We start from the raw sequence: 13,975 nt of genomic DNA, 5'->3' as shown, positions 1-13,975 counted from the left end.
TCTTCAGCCCGTATGTAAATATGCTTTCCTCCTTTATGAATTCCCTTTGCAAACACCCTCTCCTGCTCCCTACCATCGATCATTTCCTGATGGAGGGCATGCAGCAGGGCATGACACACGGATTACATTCTTAAGCCGTGTTTCAGGTGGAAATAACACATGGCTTGTGTCTATGGAGGCGTTGGTAAACACTCGTGCTTGTGTACCTGCATGGTGATCAGGATTGGAGATAGATCACGGGGGAATGTTTAGTATCCAGGCCAGATGAGCTTCTGAGGGAACATCCGGAGGGGGTTGTCACGCAGACATGATTAATGGAACAAATAAAACGATGTGTATGTACATACATGATGCACATGGAAGTCAAGGTGAAGGCGGGATGGATTAAGTCCTCAGAGGAGAAGATGTTCCCCTGAAGGTGAGACACTCTGCCGTTGTCATGTTGAGGAGGTTTCCTGGCTGGAGACCATGTGTCAGTGTCAGTGTGTGGTTTGGATCTGCTGTTTTTAAAATGAGAAAACCAACTAACACACTATATACTGCTATATATATATATATATATATATATATATAAAAGCTGTTTTTGCCTCTTTTTTGCTGTAACATTGTAAATGTCCCCTCTGTGGGACTAATAAAGGGGTTCTGATTCTGATTTCTTGGCACTGCAGTGACCTTTTGACCAGTGGCGAACCGTCAGGGCCTTCAAGGTGTTCAGAGAATACCGTGGAACACTCAGATAAAACAAACAAAAAATCGATTTAATTATATAAATAAAATGTAATAAAATGAATAAATGAGAATGGTATCCGTGTTGTTGATCTGTAATATTACAGTGTTACGTTGATTTGTTTGTCCTTCTCGGACCATGCACTACGCATTTCAGTGGTTTTGTGTTAGAAAAGAAAGCAACCAATCAGATCTTGTTCTGGGTCTCTGGGTAGAATATCCTTCACCAAGGTATTCTACATCCTTGATCGAAAGCCCTGGCCGTTGCACTGAATGAGAGCGTACGTTTGGACTGACAGTTTGATCAACCAATCATATATTGATTTGTAGCCAATGGGCGTGTTCTTTCAGAGTTCCCCTCGGTTCCAGGGTATTCTAGAAGGCCCGCTAGTTAACTGGCTCGAGAGAGAGGATCTAGATGAATGCGACGAAGCAATTCATGCCGTTTTATTGTTTTTAACGTTGAAATGACAAGTGCAACAGGTGGAGATGAAGTTGTGGTGGAATTGTTGTGAGTACCCTTTTCAAGACGACAATTCAGTGAAAAGACGGACATTATAATGCCGCGGGGAGGGGGGCGGCGGTGGCGGGGGGTGGGTGTGTCTACAGAAGGTCCAGTTGTGATAGCCACGGTTCGCCACTGCCTTTTGATCTGTTTTTTATGAAGTTGTTCAATCATTGTGTAGACTTTCACAAGAGTGCTACAACAAATCAAAAGAAAATAACTTCTAACACAATACAAATGTGGGTAGTTAAGCCATTACAGCCTCCATAAAAGCTTCAAATGGAGCATCAATTACCGTTACCCTAGCGTCACGGTCTAGCATTGTGCGACTAAAATATTTCCTGGATAAAATATATTTTTTAACTGGCCTTCCTCCTGTGTCTCAGCAATCATCCTTTAATCACCCGTCCTATTTCTTTTAACATGTCGGGATGGATTAAGTCCTCAGAGGAGAAGATGTTCCCTCTGTAGGAGAGACACTCTGCCTTTGTCATGCTGGGGAAGTTTCCTGGCAGGAGACTGTGTGTCAGTGTCAGATACTCGCAGTGTGAGGGCTGTGTGTCAGCACCGGGGGGGCAGACGTGTCAGGTGTGATGGCAGGAAAGAGTCATGAGGCTGTGAGCTGTGCTGTAATCACACCGTGAAGCTAACACATCTGCTCTGTGGCGAGCGGCAGGAAGTAAAACGCCCAGAATGACAAATGCTTTTCCTGTTGATTCTTTAACAATAAAACAGTCTGACATAATCACCCCATTCAAGACCCTCCTCAAAACCTACCTTTTCAAGTAAGCCTACTCACTGTAGTGCTCCCTATCATCTGTTTCCCCTGAATACCTTTTCCCTATCATCTGCGTCCATTTTAATTGTCTTCTCCTTGATGGTATGTTTGTGTTTTTATCATGTTCTGTTGCTTTTACCTATTAGAATATTTAACTAAATGTACGGTGTCCTTGGGTGTCATGAAAGGCGCCTTAAATAAAATGTATTATTATTATTATTATTATTAAAAGCCCTCCACATTTTGTCATTTGAACGCTTTAACCCTCCTGTCGTGTTCGGGTCAAATCGGACTGATTTACTACTTTCATCAATCATAGATATTGTGATCCTCCACGGTAGGCATTCGAACATATCAGATATTATTGAATTTGGAGAGGTTTAGTCACCTCATCAGTGGCGGTTCTAGACCAATTTGACCGGGGGGGCCACTGGGGGGCCAGTTATTTTCTGAGGGGGGCACAATAAATGCAGGATGAAAAAGAGAACTAGACAGTATGAAGTAATTGCGCATAAGAAAACAATGCAATACAGTTATTGGTATTTGGTTCACTTATTTATTTCAGATAGATCTTATAGTTATTACTGTTAGCTTTATAGTACCATTTTTGCACGAACACCATATCATATTTATATAAAAATAAAGGCAATGAACAGTTACATCTCTACTTTACATCTACAATTACACGGATACAATAGTTTAACTCACCTTCAATTATCGTGGTCTTCCCTCGAAACGTAGGTTTCAATCAGTCTTTCTTGGATGCAACAGCCTCTGATGATCCGAGATTAAAAGTGTTCGCGCGCTTCAGCCGGACAGTGAAAGTGAGTGCACCGCTCTAATGGGTCCTGAGTGCACCGCTCTAATGGGTCCGACTAGAATGACGAATAACGTTAGTTCCGTCTATTCCGTCATTCAATAAATCGTGTAATAAATCATACATTTTTCATTTTTTTCACTTTTCATTTTTAGGGGGCCACAGGGCCCCCCTGCCCCCCCTAGCACCGCCCCTGCACCTCATAACACCTATGATGTTCCTGTGTTTTCCATAGGGAATGCATGTGTAACCCTAGATTATCTTTATCCATCAGAGAGTACACAACCAAATCAGTAACTATGTTAAATGTGGAATTCATTTTCAGTGTCTATTCTTTGTATATTCACGGTAGTAATTCATGTAAACCAGGACACTGAGACATTGAGGGTGGTAAATAAAATGTGGTGATGATAAATGTTTTTGTGTTGATGTAAGAGCTGGTAAAACAGACCAGTCAAATAGCAAATAAAGTAATGCAGTGACAGAACAGGTTAAAACAACTTTCGGACCAAGCAAGGTAATACAACACAAAGGAAAAGTAGCACGAACTGAACGAGGAACACACTGGGATGACTCGAGAAACAAGGGCAGCTAACCCAGAGGGAACACATGGAATAATGCAGGAAGGAGAACAGAGATGCATCGCACCAGGGAACAAGAAACGTGGACGACAATCTGCCAGAGAACATGGAGGAAGACAGACTTATTCACACACAGATAGACATTTAACAATTCATGAATACAGCTATCTCAATGTTAGCCTTTTACCTGACGTTAACCCCATTAGTGATCATAGACAGCATATTAAACAGTTCACACTGGTGATCAACACCATTGACATATTGCATCAGCATCCAACTCTATTAAACAACAAGTTTCACTGAAATAACAAAACAGCCCTTCCAAAAACAAGCAAAATATTATTGAATCAAGTCAGATGTTCCTGTAACAAGCACATTCTTAAAACTAGAATTACAATCTACTGAAAGACCGTAATGGGCCTTGAAACTAGACAAAAATGAAAGCACATTTTGCTTATTACAAGCAATGATTCCTGCATTATTTAAGAAAGAATAACTTAAAATTAATGTTTTGGTCGAGTTTACTAAGATTGTATTTCTTAAATTAAGATTTATAATTAGCAAAGAAAGCTTACAATAAGAATCATTGGCTTTAATTGACACAATGTATTAGTGACTTTGTCTTAAACTTAGAATGTAAATCTTAAAGGGGTATGATTTGAGTTTTGTGTGTTACGTTTTGGGTTTATTTTGAAATCCGTGTCTGGTCTTCCTTCCTGTGTTTGCCCTCCTGTGTCTGATTGTGCCTCATTGTGTTCACCTGTTGCCCTTGTGTTTCTGCCTCCCCTGCCCAGCTGTGTCTTGTCCTGTGATTACCCTTCTGTGTATTTAGTCTTGTCTTCCCCTGTGCTCCATGTCGGTTCGTTGTATTTTCTCACTCTCCATGTTAGTCACTTACCTCATGCTACCTGTTTTTGATTAATGATTTTTGTCTTGTTTTTTCATGCCAACAGCTTTGTTTAAATAAAGCTCGCTTTTGTTTTGAAACCCGCTTCCCTTTTTAACTGCACTTGGGTCCTACCTTTTCCAGAATCGTGACACCTTTCATGCAAAATGCACTTTGTGATGTCTTTTATACATAGAGATGTGTCCCCGGTGTGTCGGGGAACTCACGCAGCGTCAGAAAATAAAACCCTCTCTCTTTTCCTCCGTACCCAAATCTCTAAAAACGAGGAACAACGGAGCTGATCCAGATTTGCGTCCGATATGACGTAATATCTGAAATGTGGACCCACGGCCCAATCAGAAACGTTGCTATCAGAAACAATGCCCGACTGTTTTGGACGTAATATGGTCGGTGTTCAAATTAGCATCGCTAACACTCAGAGCTAACCTGTACTGGAGAGCATGTGTGTGAAGAAGCAGGAAGTAAAAAGGAACTCACCTTGTGGTATAACCGGCAAGAGAGAAAGCCTTTGAGCTCCATACTGTTTCAGAGAGAATCCTTGATAATCCATGATATGGCGTTTCATCACGGCAGCATTTAGTTTAGACAGTAGCTGCCGGGTCCCGCATGAGCTCAGACCCCTCCTCTTTAAAGCTTTATACCCAAATCAGCACTTTAGAAACAGGAAGTGAAATAGAGGGATATGAGGCATGGCTAGAATGATCTGTTTGGTATTTGGAGCAAAACACTTCAGACATGTTTTTTATATATTTGTATATATCTGAGACCCATGCTATTGCCTACACATAGCATGATAGGTGACCTTTAAATTAAGTTTAAAAATCAGCAAATAAAGCTTACAATAATAATTACATTCTTTAATGGCATAATATATAAGTGCATTTGTCTTAAAGAGCCTGTGACAACCTCCCAACAACTGTTGTGCAATGAAATATTGGGCTACTAGTAATCTCGAACCGTCAGTTTAAAAAAGAAGGTGCGATACCGTTCCGATAAATATCCATAACTTCGAACATCGCGGGGAAATTCCTTCGACTCATTTTGAAGTTTTGGAGGAAGACGGAAGTGACGTCAATGCGGGAACGCTTCACTGTGCGGCGAGAGAGCCAAACACGGACAAAGTGTGTTGTCATGCGTAGAAATGGTGAATTACTGAGTTTAGGCACGTTAATAACGTTTTAATGAAGTTGACTACAGTATATTCATATTTGTCAGTGCTTTCATGTCAATTCGGCGAACATAAACATAAATGATCGTGGTGAAGATGAGGATTAAATTAGGATTACAAATCGGTAGTGAGAGCTGCTGAATTTCCTCCCGTAGGATGTGATATAAAAACAAATCGATTATTTTTGTAGTTGTAAACTCAAGTGGATGAAACTACATTTATTAGTGCTTTCATGTCAATTCGGCGAACATATGATACATTAAATGATCGTGAGGATGATGATTTAAAATTGTTTGTTTGAGCCGGTCTGCATTTCCTGATGAGTAAACAAACCGATGCTTTTTGTAGTTGTAGTACACCAACATGGATTAAACGTGTGGTTTTTTTACCACAATGTTGAGGAAATAAATGGATAAAATGCACGGATTATTATTATTATTATTATTCCCACTCCGATCGGGACACTAGGTCCACCGTTTCCCCGCAGCGAGGCTCCCCCCGTTGACAGTTTACGTGGGCTGGGCTGGGCGCAGTGGCGGACTGGCCATCGGGACGAATCCCGATGGGCCGGTACCGAAGTGGGCCGGTCGGATAAGTCACTAGCACATCCCCCACTCCCCCCGTTGACAATTTACTAGCGGTACCGAAGTGGGCCGGTCGAGAGTCCCGGGATGATTTTTAGTCCCAGTCCACCACTGGCTACATGACCGTATGATCGCCCATATTGACGCACCTAATTCCTAAACTTCTAACAGATACAACATAAACCGATCCTTCAGCCTCATATGAGCTCTCAGACACGTTCAAAATTAAACTGTCATCGCTGTCTGAGCTTGCTGCTGTGTGCGCCATCGTGCGTTTACATGCAGATGCTGGGATCCTGAACGGTGCAGCTGGAGCGCTGTGCCCGTAATGCCGTCACACATCATTTGGCGGGACTTGAAGAATCCCCGAGCAGATCCAGAAAATGGTCAACATTGAAGGGCAGATTAATGGTTATCAAAGTACAAATATCCAAAATCAGTTCAGTAACGGTTTCAAGGGGACAATATTTACTAAAATGTATGGGTTTGGATGATGGGGGAAACTCGTGTCACAGGCTCTTTAAATTAAGACAGCAGAAACATTCTCATTTTTGGTGTGTGTGTTGTGTATACCACACCACAGTTACATTACATAACATGTTACTTATCCAAAGAGACTTACATACTCAATGCTGTGGACAATCCCCACAGGAGCAATTTGGGGTGAAGTGTCCCAGGGACAGGGGTTTGAACCTGATCCCAACACCCAACACCAACACACAACCCACTGCGCCACACACCTCCACTTGTCTCAATGGCAATGTGAAAAGTGAATAGACAGCTCTCGACAATGAATACATATATATGAAATATAAAATTGGTGTCATTTCATCAGATTCTTAAATTGAGAAGTTGTTTGATTGTTTATTTCTTAAAATAAGAAAAAATGAATCTGTTCCATGCCGGGAATTTATGCAAACCAATACTTTGTTACTGTTATAGCTCAATATAAGATAGCATTTTTTAATAAGAAAAAGTAAGATATATCTTCTCAAAGTAAGAATACTTTTCTTAAGCGAAACATTCTTAACAAGATTATTTGACTTTGTAGACGAAAAATAAGAATTGTAGCCCAGAATCACGTTTTTTTTACTTTCTTAAAATTCTTTTTTTTTGCAGTGTAATCAAGGTGTACCACAAGCCTTTTACCAATGGACTTTTCCATAGCAAGGACCAGGTCATAAGTATGGGTCAGTTAAAGATTTGTTCAGTGGCGGCTGGTGGAAAATATTTTTGGTGGGGCTATAGAAATGGTGACCATAGGGCGGTCCGGGGGGATCCACCCCCGGAAGACATTTTTGAGAAATGACCCCTTAAATTATTACTTCTGGTGATGTTAGAGGGGGGGAGGACAAATTGAGGCTTAAAAATACGAGATAATCCATATTATTCAGTGTGGTTAGCTATGAATCTTCCAAAACTGTGCAACAGTACAGTAGGTCCACACAAACTGCAGAACACTGGTGCTTTGGGAACACTCAAATGATTTAATTCCCATTTAAAATCAGGAGACTAAATACGAACATTGTGTGTGTGTGTGTGTGTGTGTGTGTGTGTGTGTGTGTGTGTGTGTGTGTGTGTGTGTGTGTGTGTGTGTGTGTGTGTGTGTGTGTGTGTGTGTGTGTGGGTGTGTGTGTGTGTGTGTGTGTGTGTGTGTGTGTGTGTGTGTGTGTGTGTGTGTGTGTGTGTGTGTGTGTGTGTGTGTGTGTGTGTGTGTGTGTGTGTGTGTGTGTGTGTGTGTGTGTGTGTGTGTGTGTGTGTGTGTGTGTGTGTGTGTCATACTTGCCAACCCTCCCGATTTTCGCAGGAGACTCCCGATTTCATTGCCCTCTCCCGGTTTCCTCCCGGGGTCATATTTCTCCCGCATTTCTCCCGATCTCTGACAAAATCAGATTTACTCACGACTGTTTCCACTCGGACTTTAATACAGGCACCATTGTTTGGTTTCCATGGTAGCGCGTCTCTTTAGCAGCGCGCGCAACTCAAAGTCTGAGAGGGTGAGGAAGATGAAAACTGAACAAGAATCGACAACTCGACCCTCTGCTCACTCCTTTCCTGTAAAATACAGGTCCAGCCCACACACATGCTCCATGGTGCTACAGGCATTGCCCTTACAACTACAATAAGCATGTCAATGTTAATCTACAGCTCCGGCGATCCACTGGCACCGGAGTCTCCACCTGCAGACGCAGTCATCCTCGACAACTATGTAGCGTCACCTTGGATACGAGTCCAAACAACTCACAGACACACAGGCCAGGGCGCTGACAGGGCGCCCTTTGAGCATCAGATCTGACGACGCTGATTGGCTGAAATTATGTTTCGGCGGCATAGTTTACAGATAGCAACAGTCAGCTTGTTGGCTGCTGCTGCTCTGGCTGAGGGCTCCTTTCTACCGCCCGGACGAGAGAGGGTAATGATACATGCTGCGGCCAGGCAGCAAACATGTGACTTATCAGTACCTTTAGATTTCGTAAAACAATTTTAAACGAGATTTTATTGTAGATTATACATTTTACTGATACCAACTATAATATTTACCTTGTTCATTAAAAATTAAAATTTTTAATATATTTATTTATTTTTAATTTGTAATGACAATCAAACATGCGGGAAGAGGGGGGGCGGCGCCCCTTGCGCCCCTATGGCCGGCCGCCACTGGATTTGTTCCAGGCAGTTTTGTACGTTAAGCTAGGGCTGCTCAATTAATCATATTTTAATCGCGATTACGATTATGGCTTGCAACGATTACGAAAACAACGTAATCGAAATAAAACGATTATTCTTTTATTATTACTTTTTTTTTGTTGGTTTTTCAGTTGAATTCTACTTAAAGTTCAGGGTAATCAACTGTTAACATCATACTGTTCACATATTTTTTCTCCAATAAATGGATGTTTTCAAAGTCAATGAATAGTCGCATTTAATAATCACAATTACAATTATTGACCCAAATAATCGAGATTATGATTTTTGCCATTATCGAGCAGCCCTATACATTAAGCGCTGACGAGAGACCAGGAGGCGGAGTCGCAGTCTTATACGCTTCTCTGCGCTCTCTCCTAGGCAGTCATCTATAGGAATCCCGAACCCAATAAAATACCCAATATTAGCGGTGTGTGTGTCTGCCCAAGGACAAGTTAAGGTAAAACCTAATAGAGGTGTCATACATAATAACCTAATAAAAGTAAATGTAACAACTACTACAGTGCAACAAAACAGGAAGATTAAATGTGGTCTCTTAAACATAAGATCTCTAGCATCTAAAGCAATATTGGTAAATGATTTAATATCAGATTATAATATTGATATATGCTGTCTCACTGAAACTTGTTTGAGACATGAAGAATATGTCAGCATAAATGAGGCCACTCCACCCAGCCATATCAATACTCATATTGCCCGAGGCACGGGCCGAGGAGGTGGAGTTGCAGCAATCTTTGACTCAAGTTTACTTATCAATACTAAACCAAAATTAAATTATACCTCCTTTGAAAGTCTTGTTTTTAGTCTTACGCATCCGACCTGGAAAACTTTGCAGCCAATCTTATTTGTTACAGTGTACCGTGCACCAGGTCCTTATTCAGAATTCTTATCTGAATTCTCTGAGTTTTTATCAACTTTGGTTCTTAAAACAGATAAAGTAATTATCGTAGGTGACTTTAATATTCATGTTGACGACGATAAAAATAGCCTTATTGTTGCATTTAACTCTATATTAGATTCTGTTGGTTTTTGTCAGAGTGTAAATAAACCAACCCACTGCTATAATCACACTCTCGACCTTGTTCTGACTTATGGTATTGAAATTGAGCAACTATTAGTCGAACCGCATAATCCTGCTTTATCCGACCATTTCTTAGTAACTTTTGAAGTACTGTTACGAGACTACAAAGCATTAGTCAAAAGCTCCTGCAGCAGAAACCTATCTGTTAGTGCTATAGCCAAATGTAAGGAAGAGATTCCACCAATACTTAACTCGATAGCATGTCTGCATGTAGGGGAGGAAACTTATACAAAATGTACACCACCCCAAATTGATCATGTTGTTGATAGTGCCACAGATGCGCTGCGAATAAAATTAGACTCTGTTGCTCCTTTGAAAAAGAAGAAAATAAAACAACATAGATTAGCTCCATGGCATAATGCCGAAACCCGCAAAATAAAGCAAAAGTCCAGACAACTTGAAAGGATATGGCGTTCCACTAAACTTGAAGAATCTCGTTTAATTTGGCATATTACTCTCAATGAATATAAGAAAGCACTGCGTAAAGCGAGAGCAGCCTACTACTCTTCATTAATAGATGAGAATAAGAATAATGCAAGATTTCTTTTCAGCACTGTAGCCAGGCTGACAGAAAGCCACAGCTCGATTGAGCCTTCTATTCCCATAGCACTCAGTAGTAATGATTTGATGTGCTTTTTTAACGATAAAATTGTTACTCTTAGAAACAAAATTAATGACCTCTTGCCTTTGACCAGTATAGTGTTATCAACAGCTCCCGGAAACGTAAGTTCTAATATTACACTAGATAGTAAACTAGAATGCTTTTCAGCCATAAACCTTGAACAATGAAATGCAATGATTCTCTCTTCTAAACCATCAACGTGTATGTTAGACCCAATTCCAACTAAGCTGTTGAAGGAAGTTTTTCCATTAATTAGCACTTCTTTATTAAATATTATGAATATGTCTTTATTATCAGGCTATGTTCCACAATCATTCAAAGTAGCAGTGATAAAACCGCTTCTTAAAAAGCACAACCTCGATCCAGAGGTTTTAGCCAACCATAGACCTATTTCTAATCTTCCGTTCCTCTCAAAGATTCTTGAGAAAGAAGTCGCAAAACAGCTACTTAAAAAATTACTTAAAAAATTACTTAAAAAACAACGATTTATTTGAAGATTTTCAGTCTGGCTTTAGAACACATCATAGCACAGAGACAGCTCTGGTTAAAGTCACAAATGACATTCTAATAGCCTCAGACAAGGGACTTCTCTCTATTCTTGTTTTGCTCGATCTCAGTCCTGCATTTGATACTATCGACCATGATATCTTATTGCAAAGACTAGAGCACTTAGTTGGCATACAGGGAACTGCTTTAGACTGGTTTAGGTCCTATCTATCTGAACACTCTCAGTTTGTACGTGTCAACGATGAATCTTCCACGCAAACCAAAGTTAGCCATGGAGTGCCACAGGGCTCAGTGCTCGGACCTATTTTGTTCACACTATATATGCTTCCGTTAGGCAATATTATAAGGAATCATTCTTTAAATTTCCACTGTTATGCTATATTTATCAATCAAGCCTGATGAAATTAATCATCTAAATAAAATTCAAGACTGCCTTGAACTTAAAAATGTGGATGACCTTAAACTTTTTGATGTTAAACACGACCAAAACTGAAGTTATTGTACTCGGCCCGAATAATCTACTTAACAAATTATCTAAGGATATACTAACTATGGATGGCATTAATTTGGCCTCCAGTGAGACTGTAAGGAATCTTGGTGTTATATTTGATCAGGATTTATCCTTTAACGCCCACATAAAATCAATCTCAAGGACCGCCTACTTCCATCTACGCAACATTGCCAAAATTAGGCATATCTTGCCTCAAAACGATGCAGAGAAACTAGTCCATGCATTTGTTACTTCAAGGCTGGATTATTGTAACTCTTTATTATCAGGGTGTACCAAGAAGTCAGTCAAGTCGCTTCAGCTGATTCAAAATGCTGCAGCTCGTGTACTAACCAGAGTTAGGAAAAGGGACCACATTACTCCTGTTCTGGCTGCCTTACACTGGCTTCCTATAGAACACAGGATAGAATTTAAAATGCTTCTTCTCGCCTACAAAGCCCTTAATGGGCAGGCGCCATCTTACCTTAAAGAACTCATACCTTACTGTCCTATTAGGGCATTGCGTTCCAAGAATGCAGGGTTGTTGGTTGTTCCTAGAGTCTCTAAAAGTACAATGGGAGCCAGAGCCTTTTCTTATCAAGCTCCACATTTGTGGAATCAGCTTCCAGTTTGTGTTCGGGCGGCAGACAGCCTATCCGTTTTTAAGAGTGCGCTTAAGAACTTCCTTTTTTATAAAGCTTATAGTGATAAAATAAAATAATCTAATAAGAGTGCATTGACGAAGATACGTTGTGCCTCTCTACCTATACATTTTACTTCTTACTCTTTCACTTAAATCCTAAAAACTTAGATCTTATATTTAAAACTTTATCCAAAACCTTTCCCTTCTCTGACCTCTCGAGGTTCTATTAGCACGGATCTCCCGGCCGGGCAGTGTGGAACGTAGTCACAGACCTACTCCTCACCTCTAACCAATTCCAATTCAGGTTCCAGTGGAGACCTTTTTAAGGAAAAAGCTTTGGGGGTATAGAAGAAGAAAATGGAGGGATGAAACCCTCTTTAATGGTCACACATGCAGAGCACACAGCACACACAGTGACATTTGTATCTACAGATAAATATTAAGCCTGACAAAGTACTTAACGTCTAATATATTGCTTTCCTGCAATGTTAACTATGTTTAAGCACTTATTTTAACTGATATTATACATATATATTATACTCTTATAAGATGTATGTAGATAGTATAAGAAATGTGCAGAATATGACAGTTTAATGGTGGAGGTACACACATATTGATGTTGTGTAATGCACTGTTGAGGAACCTGCAACCCAAGTTTTTCATTCATTGCATAACTACACCGTGTATAATATGATATGTCAATAAACCATAGAAAATCTTGAAAGGGATGTGCAAAATAGTCATTATATACAGTCTTTAATTAACTATTAGTAGAGAATAACGAGTAATGAATATACTTTATAGGGATCCTACAGTATTAATATCTAATAATACAATTCAATAACGTGCTTTAACCACCAGGTGTCCCTTTCTATCAGCTGTATTTCTCCACTGGTTAACAATACCGTGTAGCTGTCACGTTTGAAGGGACGAAATCGTGACATCTTCACGTCTCCCAGCATGGTAAATCGTCACATGTTCACGTCTTGCCGTGATACCGGGTTGCATAACATATAAGCATGTATAGTTAAATCAGCACGTCATAGCACATGACCATCAGCTGATCTTAACACTACATCATGTTCGACACCTCGACATGATTCACTTCACATTCTTCTTAACCAAGCTGCTGCTACTGGAAACTGACATTAAAACATGTTGGGAGTTGAAGGTGAATCTATTAACCTCAGGATAGTTATCAACCAAGACACTGATGAGGATTTTTCAAAGTTATTTATTATGTGGAATTAAAAAAAACAATTTGACTAGGCTTTTGTAATATCAACAACTCTGCATATAACAAATAAGCATGTACACATAGTTGAAGCAGTAATATAGAGCACCTGACCATCGGCTGGTCTTAACGATAAATCATGTTTGACACCTCGACATGATTCACTTCAAGCTGCCAGCCGCTCATTCTCTAAACCAGAGGTGCCCAGTACGTCGACCGCGGGCGACCGGTCACCCGCGGGGGCAATGCTGGTAGACCGCGAGTCATTCATTAAAAAAATAAATCAAGCTCCGTTATAATAGACAAAACAGGTTTTGCTCCCTCCTCCCTTGGCCTCCCTGCCACTTAATTCAGGAGTTTACTTGATTGACAGAAAAAGCGACCTATCGCTTTCCAGTCTGTTAACCCAGAATGCAAAGCGATATAAAATCAGTCAAGTGCGGGAAAACTCAAATTAATGTAAACAAGAGACAAATAACAAAATGAGTGCGGGACCGAGCAAGAAGCTAAAGACAAACCACTTCCACCCAGAATGGGAGGAAGAATATTTTTTTGTGATGTCACATTCAAAGGTGATTTGCCTTATTTGTAAAGCAAGCGTCGCTCTGCCAAAGAAATGTAACGTGGAG

This window comes from Gymnodraco acuticeps, unplaced genomic scaffold, assembly GCF_902827175.1.
Source record: "Gymnodraco acuticeps unplaced genomic scaffold, fGymAcu1.1, whole genome shotgun sequence".
Lineage (NCBI taxonomy): Eukaryota > Metazoa > Chordata > Actinopteri > Perciformes > Bathydraconidae > Gymnodraco > Gymnodraco acuticeps.
Note: the sequence above shows the minus strand (reverse complement) of the source record.